We start from the raw sequence: 23,969 nt of genomic DNA on the forward strand, positions 1-23,969 counted from the left end.
AACTTTCTTGTCTCACTTGGCTTAGTGGTTAAATCATCGAGTCTAGTTAAGTTGCTTTAGCAAACGGAAGGTTTGGGGTTCCTTCCTCACTGACTCCAGTGAACGTCACCCGACTTTAATGAATTACTATGAAACTAAGTGAGATAAAAAAACCAAATTCACAGTTCTTAAAAAGGATGATCCCTGCTGTGAGACTGTATATGGGACACACTGTGATGGGTATACAGTCACAAACACTGAGATTGGTGGAAACACAGTGATCATTGTTTTTCAGTAAAACTAATCAGTGAAACTGCTTCGCAGATGACACCGTGTAACAAGCACGTAAAACCAACTTGCGAAAATCTGTGAAGCCACTTTGTGGATTGATGAAGCCACTTCGTGGATAATATGCACAAAAAACCAGCTAAACTCTAAACTTTTAAAATAAATCTTTTGACATATTCCTTGAATCTATCTTTGGTATGTGTGTATCTATATCTGTTAAGGTAGATGCACAATCTGCATCTTCCATTTCTAAACCTAAAGAAAGAAATATGCTTATAAACTTTACACATGTTACACTCTAGATATTGATTTGAATTGGCATAATGGTCACCCAAATGTTTAATATAATTTTTTATTTTAACTATATCTTTGCATATATAACAACAGTAATCTAATTCTTTACAATCATTACAACACTCCCTCTTAGGCTTACTTTTACACTTATCACACTTCATTATTCATTTTCGAAAAATTGTTTTCCAAAATTTTCCCTAATAAAATATATCATGTCTCATTCAACAAACAGTAATGTCACAAATGTGAACTTATGCGACGTCTGTAATTTATCCTTTGAAACAAAGAAAGGTTTATACAGACATCAATCAAACGATCCCAAACATAAATAACTATTGGAGAAAAGGTTTGATCTGCGAAGCAGTTTCACTGATTCTGATTTGGATGAGGCTATAACTGAAGCCTCAACAAAAACTGAAGCCTCAACTAAAACTATAGAGAAAATGTATGATTCGGATGGAGACTTTATCTATGTCAAATCTTCTACTAAAACTGAAACTAAAGATATTATTAAAACTGAAACTAAACCCGACGACAACATCTACAACAGAATTAAGTATGAATGCAAAGAATATCATGAAGAATTTAGAAGTAATGCAGCTCTAACTACTCATTCATATGGTAACAATCGCATGCATCTAGAAAACACAGAAGACTTTGATATAAACTCAAGTCAGAACAAGAGAGAATTTTATATTACGGATAAAGGTGGAAATTACATTGAAGATATAGGCGAAGCAACTAATTACTCATTAGAGGAAATTAAAAACTGTTATCAGTTTAGAAAAGTTAAGAGCTTTAATTATAAAGTCACGGCCGAGTGTGAGTAGAAGAGGAGAACCAAAGAAGGAAATAAAATTACAAAAATATTTTTCAACACTGACTATATTATCACTAACGCAATATATGAAAATGGAGATTGCACACAATGGTTAAACTTTGAAAAGGAAATATAGGAGGGTTATGGCTATGACTTTAAGTTTCTCGTATTAAAAAGTATTCAGATAAATATTGAACCCAGTAAAGCACCAATTGGTAGTTATATAGATTTACCTCCTGACCTCAAAAACTCTAAATAAATATTGAATATACTTAGTTATAAATACAACTGCTCGCAAATGACTATTACTGCTTGGCTATGTCCTGCCATGCACCACGCAATACGTGAAAGTAAATACCAAAATAAACTAATTGAACCAAGACAACAACAAGAAGATGACTTCGGATATATATTAAGAATACAGAAATTGTACAATATTAATATTTGGGTATACACAACTTGTGGTGGGGGTAAAGTAGAATTGTTTAAACCAGTGGATGATTTTGATAAAGATAGAAAAAAAGTCAGAATATTGGTTTGGGGAGATGGTACTACAGAACACCGTGCTCTAATTAAAAACATAGAAACCTTGTTAGATCTACCAAACAAAAATAACATTAAATATTATTATTGCGATAGATGTACATATTGGTTTGATTCACAAATTAGATACGACAAACATGAATGTAACAACTCTTTCAAACCCGAGGTTGTCTGTCCTAAGAAGAAGAAAATTACTTTTATAAATGAACACAAACGTCAGAGTATAAAAAATTATATAACTGCTGATATGGAATGTTGTGTCACCAACGTGTCGACCTCAACTAGCAAATATGTAATAGCTGAACACATACCAATAAGTGTGGGTTACATCCGGCAGTGTAATTTCTAATACTATTTCGGTCTTGATTGTATCAAAAGATTTGCTAGTGATCTATTAGAAATAGAAACTGAGAATAACTTCAAGCGCAACAAAAAAATGATGTTCAATGAAGAAGATAAATTAAATCATGAAACTAATAACACTTGTCATATCTGCAGTAAAACATGTATTAATAAAATAAAAGATCATTGTCATGAAACTGTTAAATATTGAGGACCAGCATGTAGAGTATGTAATCTGAGGTACAAACAACAAAACTTCATTCCTGTAATATTCCACAATGGCTCTGGCTATGACTTCACCCTACTATGAAGCAAACTCTTTAAACAGAATAATGATAAAAGAAAAATAGATAACATACCACTAGTTGCTGGTTAGTCTAAGATGTTTAGCATTGGTTGTCTTAAATTCTTAGAGAGTTATAACTTCTTAGCTAAGACTCTAGATCAAATGGCAAAAATATACGGTTGTAAAACTAAAACATTATATCCATATGAATACTTTGGTTTAGACACCTGGGGAACCACGACAAAGTCGTATGACAGCGAAGCTGCCAATGTTAGCAGAGCTACCTACCAAGAAGTTATAGGTAATCTAAAAATAGAAAACTTCAAATCCTCTCTCTCTCGAATAAATAACCAACACAAGAAGAAGTCGATATCTTTAATAAAAACAACAGTCATAAAAATGGTAAAGATCTAACTATAGAGTATTTACAAAATGATGTGGAAATATTAGACTACTGCATGAATGAATATGTTAAACTAAGTATGAAAGAATTCAAGCTCAATCCCCTACACTATGTAAGTCTTCCCGGTTATAGTTTTGTTTGTTGGTTAATGTCAACCGGTGTAACATTAGATACATTACAAGATAAACAAACACTAGTTGATTTTGTTGAGGCAAAGAGAGGTGGTATATGTGGTCTAATGGGTGATAGGATAGTCAACAATGGTGAAACATGGATAAAGTCCCATTACCGAAATATCTGGTACATCGATGCAAACAACCTATACGGCTATGCAATGATGCAAAAGCTACCTTATAAGGACTTCCAGTTTAATACTATTACTACTACTACTACTACTACTACTACTACTACTACTCTTGATACTATATTTAATACTCCAGATGATAGTGATCATGGTTACTATATAGTTTGCGATATTAATTATACTGACACATGTAAAGATAGAACAGAGCAACTAGCATTAATGCCCGATAAGAGAAAGATAAATGATAATGAATTGGGATACCGAGAAAGAGAGAAAAGTAAAACAAAAACAGAGAATTTAAGCTTAGACCAAAACAACAAAACAGAATATATGGTTCATTATAGGATGATAAAGTTCTATGTTAAGATGGGAGTAAAAGTAACTAAAATACATAGAGTAATTAAATTTAAACAAGATTATATATGTAGAGATTATATACAAAACAATACTAATAAAAGAGCAACAGCTAAAACTGAAGCAGAAAACGATGTAAGGAAATTAATGAACAATTCACTATATGGAAGAATGTGCATGAAACCCCTACACTTCCTTCAAACTAGGTTCTTACATGATGAAGAAAAGATAATGAAAAGTATAAGTAAACCAACACTTAAGAATATAACTAGATATAAGGATTATAGCCAAATTGAATACATAAAGAAAAAAAATAGAATATGATTCTCCAGTATACGTGGGTGTTACTATCTTAGAATTAAGTAAATTACACATGTATGATGTATTCTATAATATTCTTCAACCATCTCTCAAAGATCTACAACTCCATTATATGGATACTGATAGTTTTGTGTTAAGTTTTAGCGAGGGTAATGTCGACAATGAACATATGGACCTATCCAATCTCGAACCTCCAATTAAAACTAATAATAAAATTCCAGGCAAATTCAAACATGAATTAGGTAGTAAAGTTATAGAAGAGTTTATAGCCCTGTCACCAAAGACATATAGTTTCAAAGACTATCCTAAGAATACTAAAGAGAAAGGACTAAAGAATTGTAAAAATGCTAAACATGAGGAGTATTATAATGCACTAATGTATAACAGAGAGAGAAGTGTAGATGAATGTAGAATACAAAAAGTTGGTGATAACATGACAACAACAAAAACCATTAAGATTAGTCTAAACACATTTGATGATAAAAGATTTTATGTATATAATATTAAAAGCTATCCTCATGATGAGAATCTATGTCTATTCAAAAGAGATCTAGTAAAAAAAATCTGCAAAACAGGTTGGGGAAGGGCAAGCCTTGTTACACCAACCAAGGCCAAAGGCCCTTCTCCGATTAAGAATGCATCAGTGAAACTGCTTCGCAGATCATTAGATGGAGACAGAGATCTACTTATAATTAATATTAAAAAGCTAACCGTTAATGATGATAGAAAGTTAATCTTTGCTGCATTTACACTATACAATAATTTATTATAATATTAAAAAATGACTAAATTAGAAACACTTATAAAAGTAAATAATTTAGAAAAACAAAACAGAAGAAATAGATTAGAAGATAAATTAAAACAACAAGAATATTATGGTGAAATAGAAGAGTTATTTGATCCTTTAACTAAAACACTAAATGCAAACAATGAACACAATCTAGCATTTATTGAACAAACATTAAGAGCAATAGATTGGCAAAATCAAGAGTTAGATAAACAAACTAAGATGATCCAGCAAGCTGGTTTCCAGATCGGTGAAACCGCTTCACGGATCGGTGAAAACACTTCCAAAATTAATGAAACGTTAAAGGGGACCATGAACGAAACTCAAGATACAGCACCAGTTTTTGTTGATACAAAGACAGCCAAAATTCTTCATAAAGTGGGGGGTCAAACTAATCCTCAATTAAAATTAAATCTTGTCGATTTGCCTACTAGAAGATATAAAATGAATGATGTTGATATAACCCTAGAGCAGAGTGCATTTTTAGTTAAGGATAATGTATATGAATTCTCAGAAGGATTTACTGACTTTCTTACTAAATCAAATGTATTATATGATGATATCGAGGAAGATGAAAACAAAATTAAAATGTTTTTAAAGGATATTAGATATGATGTAGGAAAAGGGGATAAGAAAAGTGCTATATTTAGAACAACAAAACGTATAATGGGGGTAAAAGATGATGTATTTGGCGGGGTTTTAATAGCAACCCTAACCCAAATAATTTAGTAGAAAGACTAGAATTATTAATACTAGAAACAAAAGCCGGTCGTGATGGATTATATGATGAAATGCTAGATATATCTAAGCAACTATTATCTATGAATATTATTAATCAAGAGCAACAAGATAATTTTGTTTTTAACTATGGTAAATAAATAATGATGGAAAAACAACAACAACTATTAGCTAAAGAAGTATTCAGTCCTCAAATAACAAAGTTTAGAATAGAGAGAATAATAATATTATATAAAGATGAAAAATGGTCAGCTGATTTAATTGATAAGTCATCTCTAAGTAATTACAATAATTATTATAAGTTTATATTAACAGTTATAGATATATTCACAAAATATGCATGGGCTATACCATTAAAGAATAAATCTGGTTTATCTATAACTAATGGCTTTAAAATAGTATTAGTGAACATCCACAGGGTGGCTCTGAAAGCCGAAAACCAGAAAAGTTATGGGTAGATAGAGGTAATGAGTTTTACAATAAAACATTTAAATCTTTACTCAAAGAATACGAAACAAAACTATATTCTACTTATAGTTAATTAAAGGTTGTATTTATAGAGAGATTCAATAGAACATTATTACACATTCTTAATAAACCACTGTTCATCAATGGTGATGGTAATTGCGTAAATATACTAAATGATGCAGTCAAAACATATAACAATAACACTCATTTAACAATTAATATGACACCAGTTGATGCTTCTAAAAATCCTGAGTTAGGTACTATGTTAAATCTACCAAAGCAAAACCAAAATTTAAAGTTGGTGATTATGTTAGAAGGGCAGATAAACGTAATATCTTCTCTAAGGGATACAATTCTAATTGGAATAGAGAACTATTTAAAATCAATGAAGTTTTGAACACACAACCACCAAAATATAAGATAGAAGATATGAATGAAGAGATAATAGAAGGTAAATATTACGAACAAGAATTAGTAAAATCCGAGGTTTTGAATATCTTATAATAAAGTTTTAGAATCATTAAATATAGACCTACGGTCCTAAGCCAGCGACGCTGGATAGACCTACGGTCAGCTACTTGGTAGATTCATTTCTTACTGTAAACAAAAACAAAGATGACAAGAAATAGATTTAACCAAGCGAAACATCAATCGGGGAAGCCACTTCTTGGCTCATCGGGGAAAAACTTAACAATAAGTAAGGCTCGTGGTTTATTCCTAGAAGATAATGATAATATTGACATGAAGGATACCTATAAAGTTACAAATGTTCATCCTCCAATAGATGAAAAAGATGTTGTTAATAAAGAGTATTGTGGCAATAACTTATTATCTTCTAATAATAAAATAGATATTTTAACTAAAAACATAACTGAGCTAAGAAAAGGTTAATTTGATTAAGTCACAACTAAAATATTACAGCTAAATGAAACACGAGTTAATGATGAACTATTTAATGAGTTTATTGAATCAGCAAACGAAGTCACAAATACTGTTAAGATTTGTAATAAAGTTGCTGCTGATACTATCTCTAAATGTAATCAATTAAAACAAGAATTTGATAACAATAAGTTTAATCAAAATATTACTAACATACATTTAGATGATATGTTTACTAACGGTCTAAGAGAAATGAAAGAATACAATAAATCTCTTAGAGGTGTTATAGTACAGTATATAATAGCTATACTTTTAAAAAGTACACAAGTTGATAATAAAGAGCAAGCAAGACTTGAGATGCATTATGATTTTAAACAAGAAGATATAATGAACGAAATAGACGGAATTTTTACTAATTAAAATAACCAAAACTTTGACTAAACCAACAGCACCGAGTGAGAGATTACTATATCCAGATCTGTCTTCATTATCAGAACGACTAATAAATGAAAAGAATCAAGCCAATAATAAATTTCACAACAATATTAACATTATAAAAGATATTAAAAATTATTAAGGAACTGAAACTAATAATCATAATAAGAAGTTATGTAGATATAAAAATTATATTAACGTAGCTGAGATAACAGAAATAGTTTTATCATCAACAGCAACAACGGCAACAACAACATCAGTTGCACTAACAGGTAAAGGATTACCTTATTCTATACCAACAGCTTTTGCTACAGCAACTGTTTGTGGTTCATTATCAAAAACCATTAATACTAAAATAAGAAATAAAATTATAAAGTATTCACAAATGTATATTTTATGTAAACAAGTTAGCGACAAGTTTAATAAACTATATACTAAATCAATGAATGATAATAAAATAGATAATGATGAATATAATGAATTAGTCAAGGTATATGAAGAATATAAGAAGAAAAAGAAAATTAAGTTAAATGTTTTTTAGATTAAAGCTATTAGTGCTTTGTAATAACAATGTTTTTAGTAATAGTAATATTAGTATTAATGTTTATCCAGGAACTGGCTTCGCAGATAGATAGATATAGAGTTTCAACTGAAACTATAGTCTTAGTCTTAGCTATAACTAAATTATCTTTTCTTTGTACCTAAGTATAACCAACAGCACCGAGTGAGAGAATACTATATCCAGATCTGTCTTCAGTATCAGAACGATTAATAAATGAAAAGAATCCCACCAATAATAAGTTTCACAACAATATTAACATTATAAAAGATATTAGAAATTATTATGAAATTGAAACTAATAACTATAATAAGAAGTTGTGTAGATATAAGTTATGTTATACCTTCACCAGTAATTTGATAAAATCAGGTGTGGCTGATAAAGCAGCTCTAGGGTTTCTACTTGCAGCTGCACTTCCTATTTTACATGCTTTTTCTAATACTCTTACTGGATTATTAGCAACTTTCTTTCCAAAGTTAACCGTAGCTTTACCAATACTTTTAAAGAAATCTTTCAATCCCTCAGCATCTATTCTCCCATCAGATACTGTGATTGACTTATTTTTTCTACACTTAACATAATTACCCCTTAACATCTTAGTTCCTTTAGCTGACACAACCCCTCTTATATTAATAGTACCACTATAATGTCTACCACCAACACAATATGAATTCGTTTTGAACTTATTTAGAAGACTCATTTCTATATTTAAAAAATAATGGAAGTGAAAAAGTCTAATCCCTTTGTTGTTAATCCCTTTATTGGTTAGGCCCAGGGCTAAGATTAAGCTTGAAGCTGGAGGCTTATCTCTAGAGAATAAAAAGAAACTAGATATTATTTATGCTAGGGGTTTTGTTAAGACAAGTAAGAAATAGTTATAATTATAATTATCAGGAACTGCTTCGCAGATGATTATAGCTAGAGATATATCTTAAATAATGACTAGGGCCATATTTATAATTATAAATATGATACTATATCAACCATCTTATTTCCATCACTATTCACACTAATAACCTCTCTAGTTGATATAAATGCATGACATATAACATTGGCAACTGCAGCACTAAATTTAAAATGAAGTTGTATTGGTTGTGGACCTATATGATCACTTTTATATCTAGTATCAAATACATATATTCTATAACTGCTTTTGAATGTTTTATGATTTATATATGGTTTTATATTATGTGGTAGCCCATTATAATCTTTATTAAAGGTAACAATATCTTTTAAAGCCTCATTATAATTATTGGTACCATAACTAATATTCATTTTATCCTCAGCATAAAACTCGCTACAAATCTTACAATAACATTCAGTAACATTCATTATATCAAATGTACTTGCATCATGAGTTTGTTCATTACATTATTATTTTCAAAACCAATTATTGTATATTGCGGTCTTTCCAAACCACTTTCCATACCTAGATCAAACAAGAAGTTAGTAGCATTGGGTACATTCTTATAAAATGTCTTTCTTTCATAATAGCTAAAGTCTACATTATTCTTTTTACTTAAACCCTTTTGCACAATAATTCTATTGTCATTACTAGGATCAATACTGGGCACACACCATGACACCATGATATATCTCTAATATCTATATTACCATCATTACCAACTGCATCAGCACCAGCATTAACTCTAAATAGAGCTCTATCATTATTATTTCTTTTTAATATTAGTTTAAACCTGAAACCATATATAATCTTTTCTAAATCATTGACGAAACCAAATAGATCACTCATCTTAATCATCATATACATATGACCTCGTTCTGCAATATGGTCACCTTTAAGTTGACTATCTCTATCGCCTTGATTTCTAACGAAACCACTCTCATGTTCATCATCAGTACTAGTTAATAACTTATACATCAATAGATTAGGAGATTAGGATGACAATGATCTATATATTCAATAGTCCTACCACCACTAGTTTCAAGTTTAACTGAACTAAACAATGCCATCATACCATAATTAACTAATCTGATATTAGCATTATTAGCAAATACAGCACCAGCATCATCTGATACAACAAACTATCTCTAGATATGATTCACGCAAGTTTAAATGTTTCTCTTCTCTATTGAGAATGATATTGATATTAGTATTAACCGTATTCATTGTTGCTAGATTATTTGGTTTATATTTTATAATCTTACTTTTGTGTATATCATTATTATAACCATAAGTTTTATCCAAATTAAAGTTCATTTTTATAATCCAAAAATTTAACTTTAACTATAACTATAACTATAATTATAACTATAACTATGACTATAAAAAATGCTATAATCATAACTATGGGGCTTCGCCCATGTTTCGCAATAAATATAATCTAATATTTGAATATAATAAAATGACTGACAGTTTAATCACGGGAAATACTACTTCGTTAATCTTATATGAACTACGAAAGATAAATAAAACTCTAAGTAAAACTAAAGAAGAGCAGAACTTAACTTTAGAATGATAAAGCCAACAGAAAAGTTTAACTTTAGTGAACCTATACTTAACTAATCAAATTTAGGCTAATTAGATTATCTGTTTATAATTCGGTGTTTAATGTGAATAGAAGGAGCAGTCAATTCTTATATGATACCCAGGGTGAGACATGGTCAGATACCCCTATTTTAGCTGTTATACCAGGTGCATATGAATTAATCGAAATAGCAGAATTAATAAAAAGATGAAAGAAATGGTAATGTTATAATAGAACCTGATAAGAATACAATGAAAAGTTTAATGAAAATAAAACATGGTGCAATTAACTTTGACATGAAAAATTCACCAGCCCCATTACTGGGCTTTAGAAAAAAATTATATGAACAAGGTAAATATACATCTCAGAAAATTGTTGATATTATGTGTTTTAGTACTAAAAACATTCATTGTAATGTGATATCTGGTAATAAAGATAATGGGAATAACACAGACATACTATATACTTTTTCTCTAACAGAACCACCAGGTTACTTGATAAATATTATACCAACTAATATCTTGTATCAAAATATAACTAAAGACAGAATAGAATATATAGAGTTTCATATTAAAGATGAGCATGGAAGACCTATAGACTTTAATGGTGATGTATTAAGTTTTACTTTACATCTGGTGTAACCAGCAACAACTTCGTTGATCTGACGTAGTAAGCTGGGCCATGTGGTGTAACCAGCAACTTCGTTGATCTAATCTAGATATAAACTTAAACTTAAACTAAACTAGAAAACTCTCCTATCCCAATTAAGTCTTAATTTATCATTAATATTTTTATTTTTAGTTATATCAATGACAACGTAATTATAAGGCTCTTTCCATACCTTATTACATATATTAGCAAAATCAGTATAACTAAGTTCAACATTATTAAAGAAATTTTGATTTATAGATATGAGGACTTTACCTCTTTGTTCAAAAAAAACAAATAGATTACAATTCTCTCTAACACTATGTCTATCTATTGTGAATAGATTTTGATTAAGATATATCATTTTGCAATTTTTATGTCTACCTCTACAAAAGTATTCATTAATAACTGGTTCTTTGGCTCTAACATCATCGAATATCATTAGTTTCTTTAAGTCTTTTGGTAGTTGATCGGGAAAGGGTAAATCTTTTATATCTTTAACAAACTCAACATCGGCTTTATCTTCAACAGAGTTGCGACTTCGTCGATTATAACTCTCTACACCTTCATATTGATCACCAGTAGGACCAATAATGTATATCTTATCAAGGTATATTCTAGCCAAAATTAATTTTTTTAATAAGAATGTCTTACCACATTCACTGGGATTAGATATTATACATCTAAAGTTCTCTGGGAGTGTAGCTCCTGTAATTATATTATCATCATTTAGCCATGATGGTAGATCTTCATTTATATTAACAGGGATATTGTTACTAAGATCAACGAAGTTGCCACTACGTGGATCAGTATAATTGCTTGGTTTACCACAGACGGAGTCTGATCGCGGATTTTCATTGTTGTTAGGTTTACCCCTTTGATGTTTTTCATCAAATAGATATATAAAATTATCATTAACATTATCACTATCATTAACATTATCATTATCATTAACATTTTTAGCGAAGCTACTTCGTAGATCATTATCATTAACATTATCATTATCATTATCATTAATATTATCATTAGCATTATCAATATCAATAACATTATCATTAACATTATTAGCAAAGCTACTTCGTAGATCATTATCATTATCATTAACATTAACATTATTAGCAAATCTACTTCGTTGATCTTTACTACAACCTAAACAAAAACAGTCATTATATATTCCTGCATATTTACATTGATTAACTAGAATATTCAAAGCACTGTTAATTCTAAATCCTCTATCAATAAGATAGATCATATATAAACAATAAGCCCCACAATAAGATTCATCATATTGCTGTATTCTTTCATTAGAGCCTAAATCAACATATTCTTCTAAAAATAATGGTGGGGTCTCAACACCAAAACTATCAACGTAATACACAGGACCACCTTCTCCTCTTATAACTAAAACCCAATGTGTACCATCAGTGGGATGTAGATTCACAATAATGTTGGCGTTAGGTTCACTTGTGTTATCTTGAGTTTAATCTCTCATTACAGTTTCAATTGGTGTTAGACTTATACCTTTTCCTATATCTTTTGTTCTGATATCACTCATTGCATAATTATCAATATTAAATTTATTATTGAATTCCTCAAAAGTTAGGATAAGCATTTTTAATAGGTACAAAAATGGAGACAGGTAGCTGAGTTATAATTTTTATTTTCTTAATTGGAATTTCTTATATAATATATGATTCAATACCAAGTAAATATACAAAACTAGAAGAAAGCTTTGGTGGATTTATGAATAGGGGTCTAGTTAGATTTAAATATGAAAAGCCACCATTACAAACTATTGTTTATGGTGGAACTGGTACAGGCAAGACATATTTTATTAGACAATACCTAAAGTTAAACTTAGATCCGCGAAGCAGTTACATCGATCAAAGCCAAAGCCAAAACCAAGACCAACACCAAAACCAAGACCAAGATTAGGGAAGTAATTTGGTAAACCACGAACAAATTCGTTCACTGATCTGCGAAGCAGTTTCACCGATCAAGCTAAAAATATAATCATAATTTGTAAAGATGATAGAGATTGGATAGATCCTGAGACTGGTGAGTTTTATATTGGATTTAATACATGCGATATAAATATGATCACATCAAAAAATAAGTCTAAATTCAAAGATAGTGTAATTGTTCTTGATGATATGGGTGATAAGTTAAATATGGATATAGCTTACTATTTCACAGAAGGAAGACATTTAATTTTCAAATGATTGTAATGTGTCATAAACCAGCTCAAATAATTGATACAGCAAGAATGAGTTGTGATACTATCCATTTAACAACTTATAATGGAGCTGATCTATTTAAAAAGTTTATTAAAATATATAAATGTGAACATAACTTCAAAAAAATAACTAGAGAGTTAAATAGTAACTATTTTAATTGTAGAGACGGAATGCCAGATGAACTTCGTTATGGTATAATTAAATATAATAGGAAAGAGAATACTTTTATTATTATTGATAAGAATAGAACTATGATATATGACTCGAGAGTTGGTTTCCTTGATTTAAAAGCTCTTAGTTTAAAAGCTAAATTAGAAAGTGAAGATAAAAATAAACTTATAGCATATATGAAACTACTCATGATAAATGCTAGAGATAGAAATACTATTAATCATGATAATTATCAGTTCTATTTTAATAAACTTCTTACATTAAAAGGTATTAAAATACAGAATGATGTTTTAAAACAAAAAATGGTTAAAGCTGGTGGTTTTAGGTTAGCATCAACTATTCTAGGAATTATGGGTACAAGTTTTATGATATATAATTATATGAGTCCTGATACAACAGTGAAAACTGCTGGACATGTGGCAACGAGTGCAAGTAATATATTAAATAAAGCAAGTACATTGGTTAACTTTGGATGCGGAGAAGAAGAGCAAAGAAAACATTTTATCGAAAAGCTACAAGGAGAATATATAAATAAAGAGACTGGAAGAGACTAAGAGACTAAGAATTTAGAGAAGAAATTATAAATTTTGTTAGAGATAAAACCGAATTAGACCTTGAAGTGATTTTAGATAGAAGATATAAAACTAATACACTCAATACGACGGAGAAGAAATATTTAACAGAGTGTGTCGGGTCTAAAGATAATGCCATAGATGTAATTTGAATCTTGGCTAAATATGTTGGGTATAATTGAAATTTGACCAATTATAAATGGTTATAAAATGTTTAGAGTGTAAACTTAAATGTGAACTCCCTTTTAATTTAGTTTTTCATTATTCAATATATCATGAAAATAAAATTAGAAAATGTGCATGTGTTGAAAAACATTAAGTTGTATTTGTATGAAAACTGATTGTTCTTTCAAAGATGAATCTGGATATAACTCTAACTCTAACTGTAGCTCTAACTCTAACTCTAGCTCTAACTCTAACTCTAACTCTAACTCTAGCTCTAACTCTAGCTCTAGCTTTAGTGTTATTTCTAATTCTAGCATTAACTCTAACTATAACTCTAACTCTAACTCTAGCATTAACTCTGACTCTAACTCTAACTCTAGCTCTGACTCCAGCTCTAGCTTTAGCATCAGTTCTAATTCTAGCATTAACTCCAACTATAACTCTTACTCTAACTCTAGCATTAACTCTAACTCTTACTCTAACTATAGCTCTAACTCTAACTCTAACTCTAACTTTAACACCAAAGTCTTAACTAGAAATTGTAATAAATTTAATTCTGTAAAATCTCTAACTGATTTTGATGAGAGTAAGTATACATGTAGAAATTGTACTTCAACTAAATTTAATTGTCTATATTGTCCTTCTGTTGTGAGATATGATGGAATAAGAGCTCATGTAAAGAAAAAACATCAAGATGTAGAGTTAACTAGAGGATTTAGTAGAAATTTAACTGAGAGATCAGTGGAACTGGTTCCCAGATCTGTTATTACCCAAACTGGGGAAAGTTGTTCTTATTAATAATGGAATAAATACAGAAAAAGTAAAAGAGAATATAAATTTATTGAAGAGTATAGATAATTTAAAATAAAAAATATAGAAAAATAAAAAAAATAAAAGTTTATTAAAAAATTTAGATAAATTTAAAAATTAATTAAAAAAGAGTGAAATCACTCTTTAAGCGTGATAAATAGTGACTTTGTACTGGGGCTTCACTCCGATAGGGGCGATTTCGCTCTTAAAGAGTGCTTCGCAAAATATTAGCAAAATTTAAAAAATTTATAAAAAAGTTAAGCTGGTTTTGTATTCAGGTTATTTTCGCAAGTTGGTTTTACGTGCTTGTTACACGATCTCACTAGTTTTATATTAGTATCTAGGGACATCCACTGGAGTCAGTGGTGATAGAACCCAAACTATCCGTCTGATAACAGTTAATTACCAGCTTAACTGGACACTAGTGGTTTGCACTAAGTGAGACAAGAAATGATAGATTTTGAGTGAATATAAAGGTAATATGTAGTAGTGGATAAAACAAGGAAACCAACAAGCAGTAAAATTTGGCCCTATTCGACATGCGCGATTAGCGTTAGGAGAAAGGGTCAAATTTTACTGGTGGTTGGTTTCCTTGTTTTATCCACTACTAATTGATGCCAGTTATCTACTGAAAATATTCCAACACTAGGTTTATTTGTTACTTTGGATGGCAAATAAGCTGTAATGGTCTAAATGGTCTAAAATAAGCACTTATGACGCCATTTGAAGCCTCTTAGTGAACTGATCTCCTTTCATGCCCCCTTCACTGACTAAAGCAAGCTATCAAACAATTGAACCCACCAGCAGCTGTTTGAACGCAATTCCTCACATGTTAGTCAGTTATTGAGTATTTTTGAAGATTATTTGGATTCTTAAAATTGTGTTTTTTCTAGACTCATTCACGATATCTTTGGATTTTCTTATGACAGCATTTTTTTTCGAAATTTTGATGGGCCAGTTTTTAATTATATATATTTTTGATATTTCGATGTTTTTTCTATGGTTAAGGATTACTATTCGGCGTTCTATGCCTATTCTCTGGCAGCAACAAAACAGCATCGCAACGAACAAAAGTGTTTCATTTTTGACCTTATAGATAATTATATTTTTATATCACGCGCGGTTCGTCAGAAAAGATTTTTTTGGCTCCCCCTATTTATCCAAAACTGATTTTTTTCGCAGATATTGTTAAACAAATTTGCAATAAGGAACATGTTAGACCATTATAATAAATTAAAGGGTTTTGGACGGTTACGTACTTTTTACAATATGTGAGAAAACTGAACTTGGACAAGAAGTGGGAGACAAAAACTCTTTTTTACAAAGCCGTGTGATTAGAAATATATCTCTTTTCTATGCAAAGTTAATAAAAGTTATCCCCTAAAAATATCTATGTTGTCAGGGACTCACATCAGGATTTTAAAATATAGATAACACAATGTGGTACGGTTGTACCATATTCTGTTAATTTGTACTTAATTACTTAAGCTTGTCCTTGTCCTAGTTAAAAGTTATCTCTCATCATATTTCACATCGGTGAATTTTACCGCCGACTATAAAGTCAGGATTTCAGTTTTGCTCATACTTTACCATTTTGTTAATATTCATTCGCTTAACTTAATTTGTGAAATTCAGTTGTTCTTAATCTTCTCAGTTTTACATTCAGAATAACTCTACCTGAATTCGAGATAGAAGTCCACGTCATCACAATAGAGCTGCATTTCTAGCATTAATACAGAATAGAATTAAAAGCGGTAATCCGACAATTAAGAAATATGGTGGATTCGATCCTCGAATCCAACTTCAATAATTTACTACATAATAGTGGCTCAATTGCATACCTCCAAAGCAAGATGTATCACATGGCGCAGTCAGCAGTCAAAGAACTTGCCCTTCTTGGAATCGAACCCTTTTGGGAAAACCAACATTAGAACCACCATTGAGATGGGAACGTTGGTAGATAATGTTGAAGCTGGCCGTCCTCGCTAAAGAGGGTATTCCAATCGATACTCTTCGTGAAGATCCACCGACCAAAGTCACCTTTCCTCCCGAACCCATCTATGAAGAAAATGTAGAAAATAGCACGACTCAGAGTGAAAGGGATCGCAAAACTCGGAATGAACAACTCAAGAATGCATGACTCAAAAAGTGTCAAAAAATTGAACTTGCAGGAATATTGTGCGCCGATAGACCCTGGAAATTTTGTGATAACAAAGCTGTCTCACTGACTCATCTCATTCTCGGGATGGAAGGACGTCGAATATTTGGTTCCCAAAAACCAAATATTCAAATTGATTGGATACCTACAAAGGATCTGGGCGAGTTTAGATCAGGTATCTACAAAGCAGCGAAATATAACTTTCGACCGCTATACATTCAACTGAAAGGAGACAACTGAAAGGAGAACCAGTCGAAAAATTTTACAGTTGTCATCGGGAACTGTCTCTGAACTGTGATCTAGGCGGTCACGAAGAATCTATCATTCGGGACGTCTTCATAGAGAATATGAAAGACGGTGAGATCCAAAGAGAATTGCTAAAAGAAACGAGATTGGCTAAAAAAGCTTTGGAAGTGGCGATTAATAATGAGATGGGCATACAGAATCAGTTGAAGATGTCTGGAACCGCCGTTCACCAGACCACAAGCGAAATCACGACTACATCCATCAACAACATACAAAGTTCATGGAACAGATCGCGACCCTCAATGAGCAGTTTTGTCATGACTACAGTTTTTCCCAACTGTGGCTATGGGTAGTCGGGCACTCATCGACAAAAATGCCCTGCTCGTGGGAAAAATCGCAGAAACTGTGGATTTGCAAATCATTTTGCAAAAGTATGAAGAAAGCCTGAACAACCATAATTAGCCGAAACCCAGAGTGAACAATGTTGACGATTCCATTTCCGAGACAGCAACGGTGGGTACTTCAGCAACAGTTGGAGAGCAGGTTAATCATATTGATGGATTGCTTCAAAAACACAGTATCTAAGATGCAATCTACGACTCTGATTATGATGACTTTGATGACAATTGTGTTGCAACAATCTCCACTGACAACAACACTAGAGAAGTAGAGCCATTGAAAGTAAACATTTGCATCGGGAATACCATTGCAAAAGCTTTAGTTGATTCGGGAAGCGTATGCACTATAACTATTAAAATTCTTGCGACTGCAGTTGTGTCGGATTGTAAAGAGAGCTTTTGGGTACGATCACCAGAGATGCACGAACTCAAGACTTTCTCAAATTGTTTAATCAAAACTATCGGAGTAATCAAAACTTCAGTCAAATGTAACAGTTGGGTCGCTACAGGTGTTAATGTGACAGTTGTAGAATATGGCCATAGACCTATAATTGGACGATATCTCTTTCCACAACTTGGTCTTTCACTCACTCAAACAAAACAAGTCTCAAATGTTGATCAAAATCAATGTTTCATCAAGAAACAGATAGCATTTGATTTTCCAGGTCTAATTTCAAGAATTAATAAATCATTAAAATATTCAGTAAAATCTATGTTTCATAAAGAATTCACACCTACGCACCAAAAAGGCGGTAGGGTCCCAATTTATCTGCAACCTCTAGTTAATGAAGAACTTAAAAAACTACTAGATGAGAAACACTTCATAAAGTTAATTAGAGTTTCTGACAAATATTTCATATCACCTATAGTTATCACAGTTAAAAGAGATAAAACAGTTAAAATTGCCTTAGACTCAAAAATTTAAAATAAATCTATTCATAAAAACAAATATCAGATGCCAAAAATAGACAACTTAATTGACACAATTCAACGAAATCTAAATACAAACGCATCACACGAGCATACTTCTCAACTCGAGATTTGAAGTACGCATACAGTCAACTTAATTTAGACCCGGAAAAGGCTAGGCATTGCAACTTTAATATCATTAGGGATGAGGTCACTGGTACATACCGCTTCATTACTGGATTTTATGGATTAACTGAGATGCCAGCAGCATACCAAAAATTAATGGACTATACACTAGTCGGACTAGATGATACCCACTGCTTTCTAGATGATATTATAATCGTTAGCCGCGGCTCTAAAGAAGATCATTTAAAGTTAGTTTATAAACGTCTAAAAAATTGGACGACGATAATTTGAGAATAAATTTACCTAAATGCCACTTCGCTAAAACTGAATTTGAATGGTTAGGTCATAAAATCACGCAGTCTGGAATTGCACCACTTGAAACTAAAACAGCGACAATTCTAATTTTAACAGCACCTAAAAATTTAAAACAATTGCGATCTTTCTTAGGTTCTGTTCATTATCTTTGTAAATTCATCCCTAATCTGTCTCAATTATGTCATCCACTTCGACCGTTGCTTAAAAAGAATACAAAATTTGTTTGGAATGACGAACTTAAAACTCATTTCCAATCAATTAAAAATATAGTCACAAACGCAACAGAAAACCCACATTACAATTCACACTTAGAAAACCGGGTCAAATGCGATGCATCTAGAGCTGGATTAGGAGCAGCATTAGAACTGCTTTCACCGACAGGTTGGCATACAGTTGCATTCGCGTCTCGTTTCCTGAACTCAAATGAGGAACGCTACAGTATCAACGAATTAGAATTATTAGGGGTTGTGTGGTACGTAGAATATTTTAAATATTATTTATTCGGAAAATCATTCACAATCATCACAGATCATCGAGCACTACTTTCAATTATGAAAGAACATCGGTCTAATAAATCCTATAATAGTCGTTCAACCCGTTGGGTGGATCGACTCTTACCCTTTGATTTTAACATTGAACATATACCAGGCGCAGAAATGGGGCTGGTAGGTTATATTTCCCGCCAACCAAATCAACAAGCAAAAGTTACCAACATATACGATGAAGAATTTGCGGTAGCAACAATTACCCGCCTTCGTGACGCCATTGCAGCAATTTATGTAAATACCACACCACAAAACTGCCACTCACAGCACTTTAGCAGCGTCAATCAAACAGATTCCACGCGTGCCTCAAATCCTCACTCGCAAATCATTCCAGTTTGCTTTCTGCCTTAAATCGTCATACAACTCAGTTGCTTCTCAATAATACTGCAAACGCAGCACAAATCCACTCAATTTCTAATCTAATACCAAACACAGCACAAATCCACTCAAACTCTAATTCAATTATGAGCAGCCCAAAGTTCAATCCTCAAACTCCTCCAACACACAGCAGAGTCACTTTCCAATCAACTTCGAATTTGTCAGTCAATTCAACCCGCTCCTCTAATGACAAACAAAACTCTCCGAATCTTGAACTCTCAAAGGAAGACGTCTTTGAGAATAATTTTACACAATTATTCACCAAAGGCTTCCTAGCAGTACTAACCAGCAAGGATGCAGTGTTGAAATAGGTGAGAGACTCCATTCTACAGAACGACGCACAAAGGTGCAAGGAATTGAATCCCTACTTCTACTCATATTGGAAGGATTTGCATGTCAGGTCCGGTTGTGTCTGCGTCGCCGAACGTGTGGCAATTCCTCACTCCATACGAGACGCAGTACTCGAGTCTCTCCACCTCACACACCCCGGTAGCTGGGGTATGATTACACTTGGACAGTATGCCTTCTGGCTTTACATGCATAGAGAGATTCTTAATAATGATGAACAGTGCAAGCCTTGCGCTGATATTTGTAAGAATCTAAAACCCGTCGTCTCAGCGTCAAAAAGGCAACCTTTATTAAATTGTTCTGAACCTAACGAAGAAATACAGATTAATTTCGGAGGTCCCATTACAAATGAAAAATATCAAGATATACATTTCCTCGCATGTATTGACGTTTTTCTAAATACCCTACAGTAGAATTTTTTTATAAAGCTAATGGACCCAATGTAATTAAATTTCTAGATGAATAAATTCAAATACATGGTGTTCCTCGAAACATTAGATTAGATCAAGCACGTTGTTTAATCGGATATAAAGTAAAAAATTTCTGTAAACAACATAATATTAACATTATCACTGCTCCTAATAACAACCATAGAGCTATTAGATTAGTGGAGCTTTTGAAACACACAATTAAAAAGCACATAAGCTGAATGAAATTAGACAATAGAAACAACACATTCACAATTAAAGCAGCAACAAAGTCAATAATATATCAATTACGCATATGTAAACAAAAGACAACAAACGTAACACCTTTCCAAGCACATTTCGGAAGAAAGCGAAATACACCACTAAGTAATATAAGCACAATACCAAATTCGTGGAACTTATGAAAATATTCTTCATCACTAATTAGACGCCGATACAGTTCCAGTGGAGGACAATCTGGACAAAAATGGCTGCGTGACTGGTGACCGTAGTGACACCTTATTGAAGAGGCTATGACAAAAGCCCAAGTAGATGCAGGCCAGAGGTGCAATGGGGACAAAAATAAATCAATCTCAAGATTTACTATCCATCCCAAACTGAAAAACCCCATACCGCGAACAGAGCTATCTTTGGAGCTAATGTTAGCCCGAAAGATTTCTAAACGATCGAAGAAGGACCTACGAGGGCTTTGGGAGATGTTGGCTCCAGGTAGTAATGTCGTGAGGACTTCACCAACAGCAACTGTCATCAAGGAACCTGGCGTCCCTGAGGTCAAAGTCCGAAATAGCGACATTGATAAGTTCAGGACCGGAGCAGAAAGCAACACCGAACTTTGGCAATATGCTCAGCGACGTCCTCTCCCTTATGATAAACCAACAGAGTAAAAGATTGCCCAACACACTAAAGATCTCAGGAAAAAGTATCGGGGAGAAATCAAGATTCGACACCGCCCAACACAGTCCGACGTTGCTTCTGGCATATCCTCGGCCAATAGCGACAATTTCAAAGCCGTTCCAACCGCCTCACCTACAACGTCCACATCGAAACGAACCAGAAAAGCTCCGGATTATTTCGGTTTTGAGAGCTCTGCATGTTCCGTCAACGATAACGATTCCGTTCCTGTGCCAAAACGGCACAAATCCACCCATCCAGTAATCGAGACAGTAATCCAAGAAAAAGCGCTTCAACCACCTGTAGCCGATACATCATTTGAATTGCCAGTAGTTAGTCACCCAACACCTCCACCAATTGGTTTTTGGTCTCCGGAGGAATATGACTACGAGGATTATGCAAGAGAAATTAGTATGAACGTCTTTGACGCCGAAAACCAAATTTGAAAACTGCAAAAAAACTGTTCATTCAAAACTGAGTAATTTCACGCAATTATTTAATTTTAAAATAACATTTGTTTCATGCCTTGACAGCCTATATATTGTCAGTTGTTAACTGTAATCTGTTTAATTTAGTCAATAATGGATTTGTGCCACTATTCGCAATATTTTCTGTTGTATGTTTGCATTAAATTGTAAATTGAACTGGCTTACATTTGTTTAAATTTAATTTGGATACTTAGTACCGTGCACTGATTTTATTTAAATTTAGTGGATTCGCCCCTCAAGTTTGCAATAATTATTGTTTCGAGTATAATGTTCAATGTAAACATAACAGCTTTACATTACATTTCATTTACCTTGCATAGTCTCCCCGCTTCCTGTGCACTTAATCTGTTGGATTGTTATTGTTCAAGTTTGTTTTAAAATTACTATTTATAATAACCAGTACATATTTTATAATATAATAAATGTCGGTAAATTTTACTGCCGACTATAAAGTCAGGATTTGAATTTTGTTCATACTTTCCCATTTTGTTAATAGTCATTCGATTAACTTAATTTGTATAATTCAGTTGTTCTTAATCTTCTCAGTTTTACATTCAGAAAAACTCTACCTGGATTCGAGGTAGAAGTCCACCTTATCACAATAGAGCTGCATTTGTAGCACTAATACAAATTATAATTAAAAGCGGTAATCCGACGATTAAGAAATACGGTGGATTCGATCCTCGAATCCAACTTCAATAATCTACTACACATTCGTGGCTCAATTGCATACCTCCAAAGCAAGAGGTATCACACACAAGATAAATCCTAAGTAGAGAGTTGTGCAATTAAAAACAATCTGAACAGCACAAAAAAATGTCAATAATTGATCGTGACCAACTGACGTGGGACGAATTGCGCTCGATTGCCTGGAGTTTACAAAATGGTCATCAAAAATTTTTACGTAAAAAAGGCACATAGCACTACATCAATCGTTTGGAGCTTATAGACTTATTTTCGAAACTTAGAGACTCACGAGACAAACTATTGAGAATGAGCACGTATGACACGCATGAAGCACGTAATTTAATCAACATTGGAAAAAAATTCAAATGACACAAAAAGAGCACAAGAGAACAACTGCAAGCAGTTAACTCAAGTGAGTAAAATAACTAAATGAGAAAAAATGCCAAATTACAAACATAGCTAATAAATCGTGCGTATAGAGAGGATTGAAATGGTAAAATAGCTCTTAAACGATGATATGCTTAATGCAGTTTCCGTGAGAAGCCCATTTCCTCTATTTACGTACATTTTTACTGCATTTTACTTCTTTTTTTCATATTACCCATATGTTGATTTTCACCCAAAGCATTAGGCTAGAAAAGTTCCAATAACTCTGGCAACACACTCGGAATTCTGCTAACCATTAACCATCATATTGAATCAACAAGCTCCATTTTAAACGAACCACTTACAAATGAAAACTGAATAACGAAAAACGAGGAACACGAAAATACACGAAGAGAAACAACCTGATTACCCTTTTATTTCAAAGGTTATCATAATTTGCTACTCCACTACGTTATTAATGACAAAAGCAATGAAAGTTGGAGTTCATGACAAGAGCAATGAAAGTATCTCGGCTTAAAATGGAGTTTTTAAGCCGAGATAATTGGTGGGTTTCAGATAAATTCAAACAAAAGTTTACTAAGAATTAGGCAAGTAGACGGGCAGAAGACTTCACATGTTCAACGAAACTGGTCCAAAATTTTTTGAACGTCAATTCTTTCTTAAAAAACCAAAAAATAAAACCCTTAACAAAACCCTTAACGCTAAATAGTCACAAAAGCGTAACAACACAAGCAGCAGACTCTTTGATTCCAACATCGCAAAAATCCGACTGA

At 32.4% G+C, this 23,969-nt stretch overlaps 1 protein-coding gene across 1 annotated transcript in view; it reads left to right on the plus strand.

The window, feature by feature from the left end:
• LOC142337485 (peroxiredoxin-2-like) overlaps positions 1–23,969 on the plus strand; it is a 538,029-nt gene that overhangs the window by 19,842 nt on the left and 494,218 nt on the right. The window lies entirely within an intron of this gene.

This window comes from Convolutriloba macropyga, chromosome 4 (assembly GCF_964194025.1).
Source record: "Convolutriloba macropyga chromosome 4, txConMacr16.3, whole genome shotgun sequence".
NCBI lineage: Eukaryota > Metazoa > Xenacoelomorpha > Acoela > Convolutidae > Convolutriloba > Convolutriloba macropyga.